Source organism: Lynx canadensis, chromosome C2 (genome assembly GCF_007474595.2).
Source record: "Lynx canadensis isolate LIC74 chromosome C2, mLynCan4.pri.v2, whole genome shotgun sequence".
NCBI lineage: Eukaryota > Metazoa > Chordata > Mammalia > Carnivora > Felidae > Lynx > Lynx canadensis.
This window is the reverse complement of record NC_044311.2, coordinates 39,435,880-39,460,816: the sequence shown is the minus strand read 5'-3', so window position 1 is coordinate 39,460,816 and position 24,937 is coordinate 39,435,880.

Genomic DNA, 24,937 nt, shown 5'->3' with positions numbered 1-24,937 from the left:
TAAAAGAGCAAAAAATAGCTATACCTGAAATATTACTCATGCAAAAAATACTATTGCAATATAAAGAGGGTTAACATCCTGCATTGGGAAGCCAAAAGTCAAGTACTAATGATGAGAACTAAAGCTGAGTGAACTTTCACGATGGATGGGGATAAGCTTGAAGCATCTGAAGTTTCCATGATTCATTGTGATTGAAGTCTTTATTTTTTCCTCTAAAATTTTTTCTCTTAATTTCTTTTCTTTTTAAATTTTTTTTTATGTTTTTATTTTATTTTTGAGAGAGAGAGAGACAGAGAGCGAGCAGGGGAGGTGCAGAGAGAGAGAGGAAGACACAGAATCCGAAGCAGGTTCCAGGCTCCGAGCTGTCAGCACAGAGCCCGACACAGGGCTCGAACTCGTGGATGGTGAGATCATGGCCCAAGCTGAAGTCAGACACTTAACCGACTGAGCCACCCAGGCACCCCTTCTCTTAATTTCTAACTTTTTCTCTTAGTACTAAAGAAACTAACAACTTCTCAATAGATGTATGATGAATGAATACATGAAACAAATGGGAGAATGGATAAGGAAGAGAGAAAGAGGGCTGCCATGGTGTGACTCCGGAAGAATGGCAGTACCTCGGCCACAGATAGAAACCTTGGACTTGAGAATGGTCGACACTGGAGAGGGTCTTCTCACAGAATCAAACAGTAAGTCCTAAAATTGGACACCTAACCCCTGCCCTCAGAGAAAATACTTCAATGGAATGTCCTTTCCCAGTGTTATCAGGCTGAGAATATTTGGGAGAATTTTCACCTGTGTCATCAGATGCTCTAGCATCAGAATCAGAAAATCAGCTTTAGCAGGCTGGCAGATGCCCTTTAGAGTTCAATCTCAACAATGCTACCTATGGAAAAGACACTGATGCTGGGAAAATGAAATGGACATGAATAATCACCTGATAAGGAGAGAGAATAGGCGGTCAGGCTCAAGTTCTAATTTAAAGGTATGTCCTTCAGAAGTCTGTCCAATGTACAATATCATTTTTATTGCATGGGATTACATTGGTAGAACCTTGGGGGAGCTACATAAAAAAAATTCTTCCCATAATCCTCCAGAGATAAGGCTTTTCTTTTTCAGCTCAGAAATTCATATTCCGGTAAATTTCAGTTTGGTTATTTGCAGCCTATCAAAGATAATGATTTCATCCTTTGAGTTCTAGGCTCACTTTCTTCTATAAGTCATGAGGATATTAATTTTCTTTTGGACAGAGCAAGGAAATTGAGGTGATCTTATGGTCCCTCAAAAGTAATAACTACTCTCCAGCAGAGACGCTGGCTTCTGTCTTGTTTGAGCAAATAAGTCGCATAGTCTGGGTTTGATTTTTCTCCTTTGAAAACTAATATCATTAGAATCAAATGGCAGTTTTCAGGGTAGGTGTGTAGAGGCTAGCCCTCAGTAGTGCTGAATAACCAGCTGCACTGTCAGAATTTTTTTTAAGATATTGCTATTTATAAGACCTGTATTATAGAGGATAAAGGGGGAGCATTTTTCATCAAAAGCTGGAAAGTCCACACTCTATTTCCTAAACCACCAGAACTAGAATCTCTTGTGTATATGAGAACATACAACCTCAAACCTCCACCCACGGCCAGCAGTGAGCAGGGTACTCTTCTCTCAGCAGCAGAGGGGAAGGTTGACCTCGTAATCATAAGTCAGCAACTTAGAAAAGGCTATTTAAAAAGGGTCTGCTAAGATACACATGGAAAGACGCCACACCATCTATATAGTAAAATATTAAAAAGTAAATTGTTATCAGTAAAGGGGTCACAGTGTGTTTTTAGGGGATAATAATCTTTTTGTTAGTTGAGATTTTCATGTTTTGAATATGTGACATAAAGTTCTTCTTTGGAAACCATTCATCACTTTAGTGATTCTTTAAGCGTAAAGGGTCAGGTTCAAAGAATTCTGGTAAACAGTGCTTCCTACCTTGAAAAGTGTACGTTAGCAAGCTAAAGGTTCTCTGTAAACTGTGTTGAACTCTGTACTTCCCAAACATGTTTAACCACGCAACCCATAACATGTACTTGCCTAACACGGAAATAGCCTCCTTAGAACCTTCTTTGGAAAATATTTACCTCAAATGATTTCTAAGATCAGATATATATTCTGAAAAGAGGCTAAACCTGAGTAGCCTTTGTTGTGCAGACTTCTAAACCAGTGCAAAAATAACTCAATAGTATTTCAATGGTTCCTTATATTCTTAATATTTCCTCTCTCAAATACGTTTTCATTGATCTCCACAGCTCCACAAAACAAGTTTTATCTTAAAATTGAGTATTACCATTCCAACTTGACCCCAGGAAACCACAACACTCCAAAGACTTCTGCAAATGATTTCGGTGGGAAATCATCTGACATCAGAACAATAGTGACAATGGCTCAGTCTGCAAGACCTTCTCTGGCTAGAGCCACACCACCCTTCCATGTCCCCAAGATGCTAACTCCTTGAAAACTGCCACCCAAAATCTCCCTCTGCTTCCCACATAGGTGTGTGCAGTTACTGCCCTTGTGCTCCAAATGACTACTGCTTCCCTCACTCCCTCAATATTTGAAGAACTGCTATACTATGAGAAGAGCACTAGTTAGAATTAGGAACTCCTGAGAGCCAACCCTTACTCTGTAAATCATCAACCTGAGGACCTTCTTAGTTTCTTTTTGTAACTTCATGTACTCTTCTGGAAAAGAGAAATAGGACATTTATGCCTCCTAGGGACAATAGTGTCTTGATAAGGAAGAGAGACATTCAGTAGTCTGATTTTCCCTTCACCACCACCCCCGTCATTTTCTTACACCATAATCTGAATTGCAAACAACTGAAAATAAAGATGACCCTGATATTTATGGTAATGAAATCTTACCTTGGAAAATAAGGGCAACTAGCTTAAGAAGAAGAGCCAACATCTCCGAACCACCATTACCCAGAGCACTTTCTGCAAAATGTAATCTTCACTACAAGGCAAAAGCAGTATTTTCCAAGACTCTGTAGGGCTTTTGTCACTATAATGGTATAGAGGGCTTTGCAATGGACTCCCATCACTCAGGTAGAGAGGCCTGTGGACTGTACACAGAAAGGAGTCGGTAAGTGAAAAAAGGCCAAAAACCACACCACTTCAGTGAAACCCAGTAGCACTGTGTAGTGCTACGTTGAAAAACAAAGGGTATTCATTCGTTCGTTCGTTCATTCATTCATTCATTCATTCATTCATAAAATATATACTGACCACTTACCAGGAGCCAAAGGAGTAAAGGAAATTGTGGTTTGTCCATCTATATCCTCAATTGCTGTCAGTTCAGGAGGCTGTCTTCCTATGTCCCAGAGGGCAGTGGGGTGGCCAACACCAAAGCGAACAGTGGCTCATGGTGGCACTGGAACAGTAGAGGGGCATGTGGACTGGCATGAATGTGAGACCATCTCCCTTCTTACTGGATAAGCCAAGAGGTTAATTATTCTCCCTCAAAGAGGGGCATACAAATTCAAAAGGATTCTTAAAGAATGAGTCCGGGTGATTGATGATTTTTTTTTTTTTTTTTTTTTTTTTTTGAAGAAACTCCAGAAAGTTAAGGCTCACGTACTGTGTATTGTTTAGCAAAACATGGCCACTTTATTATCATTCTTACTGGATGTATACTACACTTAAAATTAACTATTTCCTAGGAAAATTATGTGGCATAGCACTGAATGCTAGGTGTCAGAGAAGTGGAACTATCTGTTTTATTTATGTCAAACTTATTTGTCACAAAAGCCAAATCTGAAATAAAAGATTTTCAGTTCTTTCTTTTGATGTTGGATTGAAAGAAACTTCCCCCAAATTACTGGTGGCTTAGTGTGTAGGCAGTGCAGTCATGAGTGTTTTAGTTAATGTACGGTTTGTTTTGCAAAGACTTTTGAGCATTTAAAAGGAATGTTCATGAATTTCCAAATGCTATGTTTGCTGTAGCAAGAGACTCAGAGTAATCATTACCTCCAGCTGTGATTTCCATCTTCCCCACCGCTGCACCCCTGTGTACTTCTTTTCTATTTGACAGACATTCTGCATTTTTAGCCTCCCTGACGATAATTATGTAGTTGGTGAGCAGCAACCATTAAGCTTAGGTGCATTTAGTTCCTACTTAGCCCCAATTATATGATCATGAAGCACTTCATGAGGTAACACAAAGTCAAGCATTATGACAATGTAAAACTAGGAATTTAAATGAAAATGGAGGGGGAAAAAGTTATTTTGAATGGGGTAGAAGACAAAACGCATCTTTTTATAGAGGTCCTTTTTTGATAGATGTTACCTTACAACAAATTATTTGAACATAATTTATGAAATTACCGTTCAACCACATATGTAAGCTATAGCAAAATGTGTATGAGATTTTTGCCTTTGGAATCTTTTTCTTTCTTAAATATTATAATATTTTAACAATATTGTCCCCCAAAAGTTACTACCTAGTAACTGCAGAATTTATTTTGTTTTTTGGTTTTTGGGGGAAGGCTCTCACAGTGCTTATTATCCCATTTTAAGATCTATGCAACACCTCCTTCATAGAAGTTTAGGAATAAAACATAGTATCATTTATATGTAATTCTATATTAATTTCCTTTTAATATGCAAATAAAGCCAGAAGCTCATATACTAAAACTGTATAGCAATGTCTTCAGCAGGCATATTAGGTGTAACTATGTGTGTGTGTGTGTGTGTGTGTGTGTGTGTGTGCGCGCGCGTGTGTGTGTGTGTGTATTTTAGCTTACGTTCTCGGGAGCCAGACATAGCTAATCCTAGTAATGATTATTTCCTTACTTTTCCCTGTTTTTTTTTTAATAGAAATATTGTTAAGGAAACTCTTAATAAGAAAAACAACAGGTAGTATTTTTTTTCATCCAGCGAATTCCAAATTAACTTAGGGAGTTGTAAGAATGCATATAATATACACAAAGACTCTTCCTCAAAAAAATATTAGACCTAACATTCAAATGTCAAATGATACAGCGGACCTAAATGTATTTCTCATTAGTCCCTAAGTTAAACAATTTGGAATTTGATGGATAAAAAAAATACTACCTCTTGTTTTTCTTTTTTTTTTTCTTAGTTTATTTATTTGAGAAAGAGAGAGCAAGCAGGGAAGGGGCAGAGAAAGGGAGAGACAAAATACCAAGCAGGCTCTGCACTGACAGTGCAGACAGCACAGGGCTCAAACTCACAAACCATGAGGTCATGACCTAAGCTGAGATCAACAGTTGGATGCTTCACCAACTGAGCCACCCAGGTGCCCTGATACCTGTTGTTTTTCTTATTAAGAATTTTCACTGTGGGGTGCCTGAGTGGCTCAGTCAGGTAAGCATCTGACGTTGGCTCAGGTTATGATCTCCCAGTTTGTGAGTTCCAGCTCCGCACTGGGATCTCTGCTGACAGCTCAGAGACTGAAGCTGCTTGGGATTCTGTGTCTCCCTATCTCTGCCCATCCCCACCCCACCCCCCCTCATGTGTGCTTTCTCTCTGTCTGTCTCTCTCAATGATAAACATTAAAAAAAATTTTTTAAAAGAGTTTTCACTGAAATAGTTCAACCAAAAAAAATGCAGTAACAAGCAAGGATATAATCATTACCACTAACAGCTATGTCTAGCTCAGAAGAAGTCTGATTCTATTATGTAGCTCTTTGTTACATAGAATTCAGATGTTAATCAGAGATAACCAAAAAAACCTGTATACATATCTTATTCTCTAGATATTAGGGTTACAAAGACACAGCTTTGGAAAGAAAAGGATGGAAAATAAAAAAATAATATCTTGGTATCTTGCAGTTCAAAATTGTAAAGAAATTTCATGGGAACAAATGTGCTCTTGAATTGTATATTTCTATTAATTGTATATTTCTATTAAAATATATATTAAGAATATATTTTTTTTTGGAGTTTGGGATTAGAAGACAGGTCAGAGCACAAAATGGAGAGAGGCCTTTTGCCTCTCCTGTGCCGCATACATATTTTATATAGGAAGCACATGAACTTGGCAACCACCATCTTTGCAGATGAATAAAATAAAAAAATATATTATTGAGTCAAGATACTGTAATTTATAAGAAATCTGGGGCTTCTGTACCAAAATTCTTATTATTTACCGGGCATCTTTCTGTCCACAACACAGTAAAATTTTCTTCTTTTGGGTCCCTTCCCAATGGCTGTAAGAAATTGACCGAATAGAAAATAGTGGGAGAAGCCAAAGTGAGATGAGATCCAAGCAATCATTACTGAACCATTTTCTAATGGGAGCTAACATGTTATCCCTAATAACTTTATCCTTAATTTACATTCATGATCTCTTTATGTCAACCATCTCTACCATCCCTAATTATATTTATATGTATTTACAACTTTTCTAGAACTTAATTATTGTTGACCTGTGCTGCCTTTTAGATATGATGAATTCTAATTTCTTACCAGTCCCATGGTCCTTCTGTTGTAATCTCAAATGTAGGAGTAATTCCTTCATGAGCAATAATAGTCACAATTCAAAGCACTTAAGTTAATCTCGTATCTCCTATAGTTATAATGCTTTTTGGGGGATTCACTCTTGGAAACTTAATTGACACCAAAAATTACCAAAACTGATTATCAATATGAATAGAGAGAAAATAGGTTAGAATTTAGAAGTCAAAAACTTTTTTAAGTATATAAAATTGACCATAGAACCAATGAAATCCAGTTCAGGGTGCTTCCCCTTTAAATCTCCCATAGTAAATATCACAATTTTTTCTTACTCCAACATACATTCAAATTTAGAGCCATCCATCTTAAAACTTCTATTGCTGACATACATAAGAAAACAGAAAATCTCTGAATGTCAAACTGCAGAATTAGTTTATCTAATGTCCTTCGTATTGCCAAGTGTGAATGTATCACTGAGAGCTTGGTGGTGGACATTACTGGGGAGAGGAAGACCATTACACTGAATAGCCCTCGAAATTGATATCCACAAGTCAAATTGCCTCAAGTCTGTAGATGTGGTTTTATTTATTTATTTGTTTTTAAATTTTTATTTTTTTAGATGTGGTTTTATTCAACGTTTATTTATTTTTGGGACAGAGAGAGACAGAGCATGAACGGGGGAGGGGCAGAGAGAGAGGGAGACACAGAATCGGAAACAGGCTCCAGGCTCTGAGCCATCAGCCCAGAGCCCGACGCGGGGCTCGAACTCACAGACTGCGAGATCGTGACCTGGCTGAAGTCGGACGCTTAACCGACTGCGCCACCCAGGCGCCCCTAGATGTGGTTTTAAAGTATACTTCACGGTCCACTATATGGTCCAAATATATTTCACAACTCCTCAGAAAAACGGTCAGGACTTCAAAACTGGCTGAAATGCTAATTTTCTCTAAAATATATGTATGAAGTCCAAGGAGAGCTCCACTCAATAGGTGTGAGTCAGAAGTCTACGTTTCTCACTGTGGTCGCTAGGATTGCCTCACCGAGCCATTCCAAGGGAATGTCACTGAAGAGAAACCATCACCAATGGACTAAAGGACAACCTGATCTCTTCAGGCACACTAGCAGGCAGGAAAAAGGAAGCAAGGGGCAAAATCAGGGCCACATACCTCACTCTAGCCTGTCAGTGTTCTCCTCGGGCTTTGATGTCCACATTAAAGCCATATCCTTCATCCTCATTTTACAGATGGGCACATTCAGTTTCACTGTGGGGAAGAGAATCCACCTGAGATCAAGCCTTTAATCCTGGGCTAGTATTAAAACCACACCCGACCCCTCCTTGGAAAACATGCATTAGAATCAGGGAGAGACCTGTATTCAGTAACAGACTCAGTTCCACTCAAAGTTCTCTCTAGACTGGCAGAAAAGTAAAAAAGTGCCATTTTTTGAGGGTTGCCATGATTTTGTCACTCATGAATTTTAATTTTTCTACAACATTTTATTAGAAAAGTTTTAAATTCACCCTGTTTCTGACAGAAAACAAGCAGCTATGTTGTTTAAATACAAACTTACATAAGGTGTCTTTAGTTAAAGCTCAATATTTAGTAATAAAAATAAAGGGAAGTCCCCTAAAACCATTTACCAGTGGGATATAGATTTTGTTTCCTTCAATTTAAGAATGAAGTTCTTACTTTCAATGAAGTACCACAGACCATGTAGCAATATCTTGTACTTTAAATCTCTTAACCAGGCTTCTAGAGAAATAATGGATCTGAATGCTGTGTCTTATCAGTGAAATACATTTCATGGTAAATTCAGAAAGCAAGCATTGAGCGGAACAGATGTATGGTCTTTAAGGGCCATTTATCATACCAATCCTATTAGAAATAATAATAATGCAGCTTCTCTCTCTTAATAATATTTTGATCCTTGTCCTTTTGCTACACATAATACCATAAGTTAATACTTTACATGAAAATCCATTTCCAGAACAATCCTATTGGGCTGCTGTACCGTAGTAAACTCTAATCTCTGGAAGAGAGGGAAACTGCCAGAAGGGATAACAAGGTCTACCCTTTAAATATAGGCTGCTATTTTCTTTTGCAGTTAGTAGAGGAAAAGAAGGAATCAAGGGGACACCTTTCAAAATATTTATTAGAGTACCAAATAAAAAACTAAAAATAAGGATAATCCCCCCAAATAGAAGACCAAACCACCCAAGCCAGGGATAGTGACAATAGATGGCATTTTATTCAAATGAATAAATGAATTCTAAACAGGAATACAGCACATAATGAAAGATGACATTACAGCCTTAAAGAACCTTTCAATACAAGGCAATTTATAAAAATATGGGTATATATATTCATGTGGTGCAGTATTTTTCAATTATTTTTTACAAATAGTTGTATAGCTTCCTCCTACACGAACATTCATAGGGCACAGGTGAATCACGTTAACAGAGGAAAGGCTATTACAAACAATGGTGAGAGCAGTTTGCTATTTCCCCGCCATCTCCCTCACTCCAACTCTTCTACAAAAGGGAAAAGCAGAGACAAAAACATTTCTAGAAAACAGAGCCCAGGGGGGATATCTCATCCTACAGGCATCCATCCCTCTCAATCATTCATTCCGTAAATACTTACTGAGTATACACTATGCAGACAAGCAGCTAGGGCTGGGGATACAAGGTGAATACAGTTCCTGCCTTCAAGGAAATTATTGTCTAGGGGGAAGAGAAATCTACAGACCATTACAATACAGCACACTAAACTCTCCCCTTTGTCAAAAAGCTGAGAGCACTTGGAATTAGAAAAGGGTCTGCATGCAGGGGGAGCAAGGGGGCTGGTGTAAATGCTCTAATTCCATGTATCATTTTAGATCAGGGAATGCAGTAAAATATTCCACAATCACCTGGCTCTCCAGACCCTCTCCCCACTCCTGCATTCTCCCCATCCACACCCGCCCATATACTCCTAACATAGGCCCCAAGACAGCTGCCCCAATTTGTTGTGTCCTACAGATAGTTCTCCAAAAATAAGCAGATAAAATCATTCTGGGAAAAATTGAGTACAACTCCTAGCCTCCCAAACCAGTAACAGAAACTAGTAAAGCAGAAGTAAACTAGTAAAGCAAACTAGTAAAGCAGAAGTTTCATCGGAGACATTAGATTAAATAGACATGAGACACCAAAAGATACAAGACCAACAAATAAATTTTCCAAGGAAACTGGCAAGTATAATATAAATTTAAAATGGTTTTGTACTTAAATCCAAATTAAGAATATGAATGAGCCAAATGAGAATTTGGGAGGAGGATTTACAGGAAAGATTTGTACCGCAAGAGGGATCCTATAGAAACCATGTACCCCAGAGGGAGAGAGGGAAGACATTCCTCTTCAACTCAAGTCAAAAGGGAGGAGGTTCAAAAGGGCCTCTCTTCACACTGAAGATGACCCAGTAAACAAGTATCTGCCTTCCACCTAAGAGGTTTAGTAAACAAAGAGATGGGCCAGGGAGTTACTTTGATGGTGCAGAATGAGAGTTGCTTCTGTATTGGGATGGGTCTGCCCTCCCAGAATTTATATGGGCAAAAAGTACACAAGTGTTTTCTTTGACCAGGAGTGGTCCTTAACAAAAGAGAGCACAAACCATTAGAACGAGGGGGATAATGGAAAACAAGAGGAAAAAGCAGCACTCACAGCAGGGGAAGTACCATCCTTTGTGCCTGGCAAGGGCGGTGTTGTGGGGGGCATGCTCTGGGAACCAAGAATAGCACCATTCCGGGTCAACTCTAGACAGCCACCAGGCTACCAGGGTGAAATGCCAGTGTGACATGACACTACGAATCAAGAAAACCTTTCTTACACAATGTTTTCCTCTTTCCTGAGCATTCAGGGAGAGAAAGAAAATAGAGCAAAAGAGGAAAAGGAGGAATCAATAAAAACTCTGAAATAAGGATGCCAGGGGGAAATGTTCACAAGCTGGGGAAAAGGGCTAAAGAAAGACTGCTTCTCCTTTCAGTATCACACTGGAGCAGTGGTTAACACGCTTCCCCAAGAGGAATCATTATGTCACTTACTATCTCTATTGTTTAGGGCCCAGACTCTAGAAGTGAACATTAACTTAACAGATTGCTTTCCACGAGAAAATATAACCCAAAAGGTACAGTTCTAGGACAACCTGTTATGAATTTAGGAAACTTAGTTCAGTTTTCTTGACCTTAGTGACTATATGTGTTCCAGAAACGCTCTTAAACCATTTCTATCATGCTGCTCATTTCCTCATTAATGAGTTACATAACTGTTTGTCATGTGCTCACTTCACAATTGCATGAGAGCCATGTTTTAAACTCTTAAAAAATATTTTGCTGGAGAGGGGTGTCTGGGTGGCTCCATTGTTTGTTTGGGCATCTGACTCTTGGTTTTGGCTCAGGTCATGATCTCACAGTTTGTGAGTTTGAGCCCTGTTTCAGGCTCTAAGCTGACAGTGCGGAGCCTGCTTGGGATTCTCTGTCTGCTTGTCTGTCTCTCTCTCTCAAAATAAGTAATAAATAAACAAAAAAAAATACTTTGCTAGAGACACAACCTTTCTCTGTTTCTCATTGCCAACCACAGCCTGCTGCAGAACTCCAGCCAACAAAAGAGAGAAAATTTAACTAGAATTCAGCTCCAAAGTTTTCATTGGTACATATGGCTGGTCCTTCTAATTTCTGAGCTGAAGCCATATTAACAATGCAAAGTGACTTTAAGAGTTTCAGTAACCTGAGAATGACCATAAATGTCACGTACCTGTCAAAATGTCCTTTCCAATGATAGGAATGCTGCCTTCAATATATTTTAAAGTAAAGCAGTAACAGAAAATAAAAATGTCTTTGATAAAAATCCCAGGGGTTCTGTTTGTTCTGCTTACCTTAAGCTACACTACATTGTAGTGTTCTAAAACTACAGGATGATAGAGAGGTTCACATGGCCCACTAGGAGGAAATCAGAATATATATTTCTTCATTCTTCATTCTTTTCTCTAACCATGATGTCTCGTTTTTGGTTAAAAAACAGTTTTATATAGAATTTATATATATTTCTTTTAAATACACATGGCATGTTTATTTTTTATCTTTTTTTAAGGTTTATTTATTTTTATTTTGAGAGAGCAAGTGAGCACTAGCAGGGGAGGGGCAGAGAGGAGAGACAGAATCCCAAGCTCCTGGTGTGGAGCTTGAACTCACAAACCGTGAGATCAAGAGTCAGAGGCTTGAAGACTGAGCCACCCAGGCACCCCTTTTTTAATCTTTTTTAATGCTTATTTATTTTTGAGAGAGAGAGAGATAAAGCACATGCGAGCAAGTGGGGAGGGAGAGGCAGAGAGAGAGACAGAGGATCTGAAGGAGGGTCTGCGCTGACAGCAGAGAGCCCTGCACGGGGCTTGAACTCAACAAACCGTGAGATCATCACCCCAGCTGAAGTCAGGTCACTTCACCGACTGAGCTTACCCAGGTGCCCCTGCAGAGAGTATATTTAAATTCAAAAGCACTATAGGTGCTAGAAAATATATTGTACTGAATCAGGTATTCATAAGAATATAAAAAGCAAGCTCCAAAAGTAATAATTTTCATCAGGACGATTTCATTTGAATTCTACTTCATCCAAATGATACCAATAATGTATTTTTCTTAGGCAATTATAAAAGCAGATGGAATCTTATTATAGATTTTTGCATAGCAACAGCAAGATTTACTACAACCAAAGTTGAGATGACCTACAAAACCCGGCACAGCCTGTGGTATACAAGATTTTAACATTGTAATGCCCCAAACACAGACATTTGCATGAAATAAAATTCAGAACTATGAATAAATGAAATTGGTTAAAACACACTTTCATTAAATATAACATGTGATCATACAAAAGCATTAATATACCTAATTCAATAAGAGTGGCAATGCATTGGGGCGCCTGGGTGGCTCAGTCGGTTAATCTACGGCCTTCAGCTCAGGTCATGATCTCTCAGTTCGTGAGTTTGAGCCCCACGTCCAGCTCTGTAGCTGACAGCTCAGAGCCTGGAGCTTGCTTCAGATTGTGTCTCCCCCTCTCTTGGCCCCTGCCATGCTCATGCTCTGTCTCTCAATAATAAACAAACATTTTAAAAAATAAAGAAAAAAGAGTGGCAATGCATAATAACTTCATGTTATACATGGTTTACAGCTCACATAGAGTATGATCCCTGGAATCAAGTGTGAAAGTTGGGGTCTACACAGATTCAAGATTAACACAGAGTCAAGGTCTAAAACCACTTCTTACTGGCTGTAGAATTTGGGGAGAAAAGTCACTTACGCTATTTTAGCCCCCATTTCATCATGATGCCTACTGCAAAGTGTTTTGAGCACTAAATATAACAAAAACAATCTATGTGAATTACTCTATATACTTTTAAATCCTGTGTTCATGTTCATTATTAGAGTTTCCATTTAGTGCATATTTTCTCTTCTTGGGGAAGGAGTGCCATTATAATGAAAGGTTCTTCCTGAACCCTAATAGATTATAGGGGAAGACATAATCTGCCATCGCTGGAAGCTCCAATACAATTAAGTGAGGCTCTGAACTTGAGAAATGAAGAAGGAAATGGAGAACCATAAATGGAGGCCCCTCTGCTGCTGTTGCTTCTGAACAGCTTCTGCTCATTTCTGCCAGCAGAGTGAGAAAGCAAAGAATACATTACTCTCAGTGCATGCAAGAGAGAGCCAAGTGCAGCAGCTTTTACCCATGACGGGCAATGGTTCTCAGAAAGCAGAGCTCCCAGCAAGACTCTTGGGTCTGAAGCCAGGCAGGCACCTCAGAGTTGTGGGCTGCAAAGAAAGCCCTTCTCCCCTCCTTTTTTTTTTTTTACAGCCCTGAGTCCACTATGGACCAGCACCAGAGCAGCAGAAATTTAGGAGTTGAAGACCCATCATGCCGTGACACTGATATGCTGAGGGTGACAGAGTAGCCTCCGTCATATTTAGCTCTCAGTAACTGATAGAGAACAGCTGGATAACATCTTACTTTTCCAAACCACAGCACAGCATGGACAATAAATAGAGGAAGACATTAAAACTCAGGAAAAGACATTCTGATGAATACAAGTTTCCTCATATTTTAAGAAAATATCTTATTCTAGGGTGCCTGGGCAGCTTAGTTGGTTAAGTGTCCGACTTTGGCTCAGGCCATGATCTTGCCATTCCTGAGTTCCAGCCCTGTGTCAGGCTCTGTGCTAACAGCTCAGAGCCTGGAGCCTGCTTTGGATTCTCTCTCTCTCTCTCTCTCTCTCTCTCTCTCTCTCTCTTTCTCTCTCTCTCTCTCTTTCTGCCCCTCCCCCACTCATGCTGGCTCGCTCTCTCTCAAAAATAAACTCTAATTTTTTTTTTTTTAATAAAAGAAAACATCTTGTTCTTTGGGGCTACAAAGAAAATAAATGGGAAAAAATTTAAGTGATTTTGAGTCAAATTATTCTCTGGAGTAATAACTGATAAAACAACAAAAGCAAACAGACATTTAGAGTATTTATAAGCAGCAAATGGTAACTTTGGACTATTAAATAAGGTATCATGTTAAACTAGTTTCTCCTGCAGTTTAGAGAAACAGAATACCCTGAAAGGTAAACACTAAGTAATATAGCAGATGATATGCACATTGCAGATTCATAACTATTGTTTGAAACCATTCATAAATTTGCAAAACGGTAGATGTTGCCACTTTCTCAACGTGTTATGTTGTCCAAGAAGCCACCTCCATATACAACTAGCTTTTCAGCTTTGGAGAACAGCTACTCCTTATATGATTTGTGTAGTCACTCAACAATTTAAGAAAAAGTGTACACATCGTATCTAGCAGTCTCTATGTTTTGGGTATTAAACAAGGTCATATGAAAGTGATAAATTCCAGCCTGCAGCTGCTGGGCTAATAAAGTTGCCCGTGAGTCAAGTTCCATCTAAATATATGCACATGTATTTCTATTACAATTACATTTGCCCATACGACATCAATTATCTCAAGAGTTAAAGGGTATTTCTTCACACCCCTATAAAAAAAATTACTCAGAGTAAATTATGCTTTCGCCAAATCCCCAAATGTATTCAATATGCTCCAGGATAACATTCAGATTTCATTTAAAAGGACAGCTTCTAGACCCTGCCTTGAATGTTCCCTGCCATCATAACTGAGAAAATAATGGTTTTTACTGTCCAATACTATTCATGAGTGTGGGCTTTTTATCCCTTGTGATTTTGGTGATCAATATTGAAAGGAAATGACATTTTTGACCCAACATTTGTTCACAACTGTATCCACAGACCTAAGGAAAATACAATCATTTTTTCTTAATATTTTTTAAAAATAAGGATACTACCTAGTCATGATGTCTTCTTTCTGTGTGGGTGGATATCATAATTCCAGATTAAAAATAGAGATTCCAACAAACTATTATTTTCGTTGACCCCAGGAGAGTCCTGAAGGAAGACAACCATAATAAAAACGGCCATGGCGGGGCGCCTGGGTGGCTCAGTAGGTTGAACATCCAACTTCAGCTCAGGTCATGATCTCACAGCTCGTGAGTTCGAGCCCCGCATCGGGCTCTGTGCTGACAGCTCAGAGCCTGGAGCCTGCTTCAGATTCTATGTCTCCCTCTCTCTCTCTGCCCCACCCACTCGCATTCTGTCTCCATCTCTCTGAAAAGTAAATAAACAATAATTTTTTTTTAAATAGCCATGGAATGCAGGAATTGTGATGTCACCTTGCAGTCATCTGTCATTAAAGCAACTACAAAATGTAAAGTAGGAAGAGCAATAAGCTGGATCAGAGCACAGCTCTGCCCATAAGGAACGGCCTGACCCACTCCACTAATGGACCTCGAATCTGAAAAGGTGAAGGAAGGTCATTTCAAAAGTCCTCTTAGTTTGAAAACCTTAATTTGGGTAAAGACAATGTTGACTTACACTACGACTTGCAAAAGTAGCAACAGCCACCCCCTCCAAAAATAACAACTTTTATGATTACTTTGCCTTCTTCCAGTAACTCACCTTCAAACATAGAAAGGCCACACTTACCTCTGAAAAAAATGAAAACTGTCCTTGTACAATGAACTTCTAGCATATGCATAAGCACAATTTTAAAATTATGTCAATCCTATAATTTCACATGTGTATATAATTTATTATTTATGCGTATACACACTACATATAACTTTCCCATTCTATTGCCTGTATTCATTTCTCCTAGGTACAAGCCAAGAGTCAGATGTTGAATTGAATACATGTTGATATAGTAAATAATAGATGGCTGCCAGCCGTATGTTTCATGTTACAGAATATAGTATCCCGCATGGTGATCCACTACTATTTCAAAAACATTTTCTGTTCAGACATGATACAAACACCTCCTCTTGTTTACAGGACCTACAATCTGATTATGAGTTATAAACTTGGAACATTTAATGTTTAAGCTGCCTGCATTTAAATGTATAGCACAATCTGAATAACTAAGTGCATCAACCATATTAATTTGCAGTCCTGGTAGGAACTATAAATTCAGAGGAAAGTAATCAATTCACCAAGAAAATAATGTTGATCTCTTAGCCTTATATCATATTCATCCTGGGATTATTCCACTGCCATTCATCAGAAAGAGATACATAGCAGATGAAGCAGCAGAAACCATCAACCATTCTTAAATAGAAGCAATCTTCACACATGGTTTTCTAGAAAAAAATGTACTGAACAGGTTGTAAACAGCAAGAAAACACTGAGTCACTATACTTCTCAGTTCAGGGAATGAAACAAAAGCTTTTTCTTGGTATTCACTCCCCTCCCAGTTTGTGACAAGAAAAAGGAAAGGTGGAGCAGCTGGGTGGCTCAGTCCGTGAAAGGTCCGACTCAGTGTCAGCTCAGGTCATGATCTCACAGTTAGTGAGTTCAAGTCCCGCATTGGGCTCTGTGCTGACAACATGGAGCCTGCTTGGGATTCTCTTTCTCTCTTTCTCTCTTTCCCTCAGCCCCTCACCTGCGCTCTCTCTCTCTCTCTCTCTCTCTCTCTCTCTGCTCTTCCCCTGCATGCTCTCTCTCTCAAAAATAAATAAACATTAAAGGAAAAGAAAAAAAAGGTTAGTGGGATACCCTGTAAGCTACTAAAAGAGATCATTTCCTTTGCTCATGAAATGGTATTAGCGACTTATCTGGTGGCCACATGACCCTCTCCTCTATTACTAAGACCATCAATGGCATGTGGTTTTAGTTTTATCATTTTCTAACTTAGATACTGTGCTTAGTACATGTGGAGTAGGTGTGTTGACAGGAGAAAGTCACGAGCATTGAGATATGACAGAATCCAGTGTAATAATGTACCAGGAAGTTTTCCACAGCCTTGCCATGAGCAGTAGAAGAGGAATCAGCCTTATCCAACCCCACTTTAGGAACGTGCCTGTGAGGACTTCTCCGAATGACAGCTTTCAAGGTGCCCTTCTACATAGCTTTTAATCTGCATCACCTTTGTCAGAAATCTGGAAATGTCATTCCTCAAAAGTACTTAAAAACTTTGAAGGAGCTGGGTTGCTCTTCTGGAAAACCAAGACAATATTCAAAAACAAATTTAATCGTCAGTAAATAGGCCTTGCAGGAAAGTCTAAGGTACAGACTATTGATTGAAAGGGAACAAAGACTCAGAAGTTATGAAGGCCCATTTCTGAATGCTTGACTTGTTTTAAGAAGATGAAGGTGGAAATCAGGTAACTTGATATTTATACTTAGCTTTGTTATTAAGAAGGCATCAAAGCTGTTGGATACTTCTGTAGCTGGTGCAAAATTATAGTTGCTTTACCTTGAATTTATCAGGCAAAGGCCAAATAACCTTACATAATGAAGACTTAGAATAGGATAAAAATGCATTTGATTGCATTTTTATTAACTCAACTACCCACCTGTTTTCAGTTTTCCTAATTCAGTTAATTTGTGAGGAGAGAGAGAATCTTGACATAGCATGGGTTTTGGTTTTTATCGTTGTTATTGTTGCTTTGTTTTTTGGTGTTTTTGCTTGTTTGTTTGTTTTGCCATTCAGTGCTCAGTGAACTAGAAACTGGAAAGATGTGCTCATTTTTAACTTAAGGTTTATGAAAGATAGGGGAAGGCTAGACCCTACAAAACTCATGGCTACCTGAAGAAATGTCATTCCTCAGCACATATCTGAGAGGAAGACCCCTAAGAGACGTTTCCTCCAGCATAACTATCAGTAATTATCAATCCATTAATGAAAGGGCTGCCCAGAAGCAAGGAGGGAATGAAACCAATCTCCTTCAGCTTAAAATTCAGGCGCTCTCTTTTTTCTCTTTTCATTGTGCCAGTTGCTTCCTGTCACCATTTACGCATAAAACTGGTATAAGGAGGGGCGCCTGGGTGGTTCAGTTGGTTGAGTGTCTGACTTCGGCTCAGGTTGTGATCTCAGGATTCATGAGTTCGAGCCCCACATAAGGTTCTGTGCTGACAGCTCAGAGCCTGGAGCCTGCTTTGGATTCTGTGACTCCCTCTCTCTCTGCTCCTCCCCCACTCACACTCTGTCTCTCAAAGATGAATAAACGTTAAAAAATTTTTTTAATTTAAAAAAAACTGGTACAAGGATTAGACTAGAGGTTAGAAGTTAGTGTTTCAGTCCAGGTTCAGGATAGCATTCAGGAACTTGCTTTAGACCATGTTGATTCCAGTACCTACAAGAGTAGGTTCCTAGAGGACATTAGTCCAGCATTCTCAAATTTTAATTCATGATCTACGCAAAACACAGATCTTCTTCCCAACTTTTCATGAGAGTTTCACCATTACGTTGTCTTCCAACACAGAAACACTGGAATTTTCCTGTCTCCCTATAGAACTTATGTATCCTTAAGTCCTGTCGGTAATTTGCCTAAATGCCTCTTAGTCACTTTTCCACCACTAGCCTTCCTGACCTCATTCCCAGGGCAACCAACTATAGACTCTCACTATCACATCTTGCAGGGAATCCAAAACTGTTAAATAAGCTTTTCTTTTCTTACCCGATTTATTCCACACATGACCAATGGATAAAAGGCATTTATATCACTGTTTTGCTCTTGAATGCATACTACATCCTTGCTGTTTTTAAGTCAAAGTTAAATCTCACCTGGTTTTGAAGGCCCTTTATTCTGTGCATCTCCCCTACCAAAGCTACAAGTGCTCTCACACGTCCTTATTGCTGCAAAGCCATCGTTGGCTCAGGGAGAGGACTCTCATCACAGCACAACCACATCCGTGTTGACATCTGTGTTCCACTCTTGCCACACTCCACCCTGGAAGGCTCAGACTTCTCTACTCAGCTGAGCGACACCCAATTCATCTTTCTAGCCTCAACTTAAGTCACATAGCATCCACCGTATCTCAGTAGACTATCTTAACCTCTTATCGTCTTTTTACTAGGATCTTACTGCAGCTTACAACCTATACCCCCCCACTGAACACTTTTTAAGCTGTGGCCTTACTCCTTTGTTGCCTATATATTGACATCCCACAGCAGCTAGTTCAATACGTAAAAGCTGTTCAATACATGCTTAAATCATCAATCTATTAGTACCAGAAGTGCTCTAGTATACTCTAATATAGAAGCACGAGGTACAGAGAGCAATGGAGATTGAGTGTTGACAAAAATGAAGCTATTTGGGGCAACAAAGAACACTGCCATTTTTCCAATTATACTTTGAGTACCTAGAAGGTGCAGGAAAGCACTGTGTGAAAGGACATCTCTAAATAGTGTAGCTTATTTAAACCTATCCACCACCTTGCTAGTTAACTGACTGCATTCATTTGATAGCAAAGAAACTGGTTTCAGGAGAGGCTCTCTGACTTGTCCAAGACTCTCCACCTGGCAGAACCAAGATGTGTGTCCAGGTTTGTCTCACCCTAAATGTAGTGCTATTTTCCCTGCCTCGTAAAATAGACATAAAAAAAGAGTGGACTTTTAAAATGGAGAATATATATCTAAATTACGGCATGAAATACTAGCCTCTGCTATCCTTTTTCCTCTGTGAAAGGCAACTAGCCATGATCTTTCCCAGGCACAGACTTTCACCCTGTCACCTCCGACTCCATGATTTATGCCTGAACAAAAGAGAGTATGCTGCTGGCCCGTGAAGTGCCCTCCGGGAGAGCAGCAGCAGTGCTTGGAGAAGCACTGAAAATGCTTATCTATATATTAAGATGGTATCTCTGGTATTTCTGGTTTTTTTTTAATTTTTTTAATGTTCGTGTTATTTTTGAGAGAGAGACAGACAGAGCATGAGCAGGGGAGGGGCAGAGAGAAAGAGAGAGAGACAGAGAGAGAGACAGAGAGAGAGAGAGAGAGAGAGAGAGAGAGAGAAAGAATCCAAAGCAGGCTCCAGGTTCTGAGCTGTCGGCACAGAGCCCGATGTGGGGCTCGAACCCACGAACTGTAAGATTATGACCCGAACCGAAGTCAGATGCTTAACTGACTGAGCCACCCAGGCGTCCCTCTGGTATTTCTAATTCAATACCCCTTCCACAAAGATATACATGGGCAAGACAGTTTCTCTTTGAGAATTCCTTATAATTTTTAACAGAAGTCCAAATGTGAATGAAGAATACCCCATTTCTAACATTCTATGCCATCTACCTTGTACTCAGAGGGGCAGGGGAGGGAACACTTACAGAGATGTTAAATGGAAGACTGGGAGGATCAGGACAAGAGATTATCTGTTGTCCTTTAAGCCCAGGCTGAGGCTTCTGGAAACTGTCTGATAGGCAACCAGGAGGCACTGAATTTATTGTACAGGAGGGTGAGACTACCTAAGGGGATGCCACAAAATCCTCCAAGTAGCCATAAATAAAAATAAGTAATATGTCCTCATTGCAAACTCATACCACAGTTGAATAGCAAATTGGATCAAAATGTTTAATTTAAAAAGCATCAGATTTAATACTATCTAGTTGACCCTGGGTAAGATACTTAAGATGCCAGTTTCTTTATCTTAAGCACACACAAGAAATGATAAAGCCTGTCTGCCATTCCCTAGGGGTATTGTGGAAAAAGTAAAATAAGGTATGTGAAAATAAACATAAAACAAATTTATAAGCAGGGAGGCACTACAGAAAGACAACTATTTTGTACATTTTTATAATGAGTGAAATGGAAAGGCATAGAATCAAACAAGTAAAATAAAGTCTCAAATATTTAGGAGGATCGAGATTCACTCTCTTTGACGTTCAAGGATATTCAGAGGTTTATTACTTGTCATGATTAGGAGCATCTTCTTTCCATCCAGCCAGATTCCTTAATTCCACAGTTTTCATCCACTTTCTACCGATCTCACTTCTATTAAGTCGCAAATGCTTATCATCTTCTATATAATCAGCTCTCCCATTCTTGAATAATTTTTTAGGACTTTGTGCCTTGTAGCCTAAGTCTCATTTCTTTAGCCTTTTCTCCTAATACATATTCTACTGCCTTTATAATTTGCCTGATCCAGAATCAGGAAGGCAAAATTTCTGGTTCCCTGACCCTTATTAAACTGTGGTGATCTCTCTAAAGTATGTGTATTTTGATTAAATGAAGACGAATCTTATGCTGCTTGTTCTGATTAACAATAATGAACAGAATCGATATATTCCACCGAGATTTTATATAACCGGCAAACACTTTAATATTCCATGTGGGCTCTTTAAGGGCTGCGGTGATGGAAGGAGGGAGGCCGGCACCCTGACAGGACACGGAGCCCCCAGTTGGAGACAGCAGTGTTTTCTGCTGAAGTTGCACACGCTGTCAGAGCAACAGCCTCCGTCACAGGATGCGGCATGGAATCCGTAACGAGCTTCATCTACTTTTCGACCAAATTTTTAATTTGCTTGTGCCTGAGGGATAATGTGGCTGCTCCTTTTTTAGGTTTGGCTCTCTGTTACTCTGCTCTTCTGACTCTGAATTCTGCCTTTGGCTTTAAAATTTAAATTATTTTCCCACAGATGTGTCCATGATTTTGTCCTAAATTTCTGTCTTCTGTGTGTGCCACATTGCTCTCCATTTTTAGTATCAGTAACTGCTCTGAAGTTTAAAATAGGAGTGTCATTAATCCCTGTCCAGAGTCAGGAAGTCTGAGCTCAATCAACTGATCTTTCCCCAAATACAGGATGGGACCACTCCCTATAAGAAGCCAGGACTCCACTTTATTTTTCTTAGATATATCGGTGTCCTGGGATCTGCTGAGTGATAAGCAGAGAAGGACTAGGCCTAATTTTTTTTAACCTTTATTCATTTTTGAGAGACAGAGAGAGAGAGACAGAGTTGGGGGGGGGGGTGCACAGCAGCAGAGACAGAGGGAGACAGAATCTGAAGCAGGCTCCAGGCTCTGAGCTGTCAGCACAGAGCCCAACGCAGAGCTCAAACCAATGGACTGTGAGATCATAACCTGAGCCGAAGTCAGATGCTTAACTGACTGAGCCACCCAGGCGCCCTTGGGCTGAGCCTATTCTTAAAGGCATGTGTGGAGTATGTTTATTAAAGTAGCCCAGATTCTTCCCCTGGCCTAGTCTAGCACTTGACTTTGCAGCTCTTCCCACCAGGCGGCATCTATTTCCCCACCCACTGAATCTAGTTGGCCCTCTGAGTTACTTTGGACAACAGAATGGGGCAGAACTGACAATGGGACAATAGGAATTTGGGACTCAAGAGGCCTTGTACACTTCCACTCTCTTTGATGCCTTCCACCACCATGACAACAAACACCTGCTAGCCTGCTAGAAGGTGAGAAAACACAAAGATAGATTCATCCCGGCTGAGGGCATTCAAGACCAGCCATCCTTCAGCTAACCTACCAACACACTTCAAGTGCAGGAGGGAGCCCAGCAGAACATCCAAGCCCAGCCAACCCATACGCTTATGAGAAATCATAAATGGCAATTGTTTTTAAATCACCAAGTTTCGGAGTGATTTGTTACACAGCATTATTGCAGCAATAGCTAACTAATATAGCATGGATGGCCATCCTTCCTGCTGAGAAACAAGTGAGTTACTAGATGATGACAAAGTGTTAGTCCTTAATGAAAACTGAGAGGGAAAAGATTGGCATGGCTTTGGAGCTCAGACTATGGAAGGTGCTTATTTGTGAGGGCCAGGAAATCCAAGAGTTATGTCTCAGTTCCGTTAAGCTACAGGGGACTTGAAGAATGCCGCTCAGGACTTTACTTCCTAGAGCTAATCCAACTATCTTCTGGGCCTCTTCCATATCTTAGAACCTCTCTCAAAAACAGCTGCCAGGATCCCAAGGCTCTCATAGCTAATCCCTCCTTCCTGTGAGTTCTCTTTAGAAAATTATTTTTCTTTTCCTGAGAAAACAGTTCTTTCTTTTACCTTCTCAGGTATATTCTTTTCTAGGTCTTTCACAGTAGAAATCAATGGCCCAATAATCCCAGATCCCAAATCACTGAGAACACAAAAGGGCAGGACTGTTTAATCTTCAGATGTCGGGGCTCTATCTAGTGCAACAAAAAAAGAATGGAAAAAGAAAAAAGACTTTATATTAAAGATTTAATGTTCATATCCTGCCATTTGGTATTAAAAGTTGACTCCCAGTGAATACATTAGATAACCCTAAGATAATGTCACCAAAGCCAGCTTTCTTAATTTTGCTTAGTGCACACAGGCCTTTAGTATGGTTTATCCCATTCCTTCTGGGTAAAGCAAAACCACATGAAAAACACTGAATTTTCACTGTGACTCTATGATACCTAGATTATACTCCTATTGTACTCTTCCTATATCACAATTACAAACTTCAGCTTATTTATTCCTTTCAAGTCTGTAAACAGGTCATTTTTGATTCATTTTGGATCTCTTTGGTGTTCAGCATAGTACCTAGAGTACATAGGTACTTTATATTTTCTAACTGTCCTCTTCCATTCTTGACTTGCATGACACTGTGCCTTATTTTCTTCATAACTTTTCATAACTTGATTTCTGTACTTTTTGTGAGTACTTTCTATTAGACTTAACTTCTCTATTTGATCATCCCTACTAACTCATTAACAGAGTTAGGCTGAAAGCATTTTGTATAACATCTTTTTAAAAAAAAGTTTACTTATTTATTTTGAGACAGAGAGAGAGAGAGAGAAAGGGAGGGCAAGAGCCCACAAGCAGGGGAAGGGCAGAGAGAGAGAGAGGGAGAGAGAAAATCCCAAGCAGGCTCCATGCTGTCAGTGCAGAGCCCAACGAGGGCTCAATCTCACAAACCATAAGATCAAGAGTCAGATAGATGCTTAACTGACTGAGCCACCAAGGTGCCTTGATTTGTATAACACCTTACATACCTACTGGGTCCAAGAAATACCAGTTTGGGGCTATATTGATATTGCTTTTCAAAAACACTGATCAAATGGTTTTGTTCTAAGACTTTATCGATCCTTTAGTTAGATTCACACTGTGAAGCTTCAAAAGGAGATCACAGTATGTACAATTTCCCTAATGTGTCGATAAGAGAACTGCTGTTATGGAATAACTCATAAACTTGTCTTCTTCAGAATGCATTGTGAGTGGCATTGCTCTGGACTCTTATTTTATCAGTTGTTCTAAAGTGAGATTCAAGACTGACACAACAATGACTTCTTTTCCACAAATGCAATACTGGACGATAAGGTCTCTAGTTTCAAACATTGGGGAATGAGTAGAACTAGAAAAGATAGCTCAGACAGTTGAAAAATTACAGTTTTTAAGCAATTCTTTATTCAATTCAATTCTTTATTGAAGGCTTTTCATTAACTTTTTAACATCTCATTTAAAAATGGGTGCCTGGGTGGTTCAGTCCTTTAAGCATCCGATTCTTTGTTTCAGCTCAGATCATTATTTCATGGTTCATGACTTCGAGTCCCATATCGGGCTCTGCACTGGCAGTGTGGAGCCTGCTTGAGATTCTCTCTCTCCTCTCTCTTTGCCCCTCCCTCTCTCTCTCTCAAAAATAAATAAATAAATAAATAAATAAATAAATAAATAAATATCAGTGACTATAGAAGAAGGCTGATCATTGAATTACTAGAAAACTTTCAAAACCTTTTGCAGAAATGGAGGTATGTTGCATACTTCCAGTTTATAATGGTTAGTTCTTGGTATTCTTTCTCCCTTTATTCTTCCTTGAATAACATGAGACTTTGTACTTTAAACTGACTCAATTAATGAATGGCAGTAATTTTATACTAACATTACAAATAAAGCAAAGACCTATATTCACCTATACTTGCTGACTCGGCTATCTAAATACGAGAATTTGGTCTCTGAGATATTTCATATCTGTGATGGCAAGTGTTATGGGCTGAATTGTATACCCCAAACAAAATTTATATGTTTATGTCCTAACCTCAGCACACCCCAGAATGTGACCAGATTTGGAAATAAGACCTTTAAAAATATAATTAAGGTTAAATGATATCATAAGGTGGGCCCTAATCAAATATATACGCCA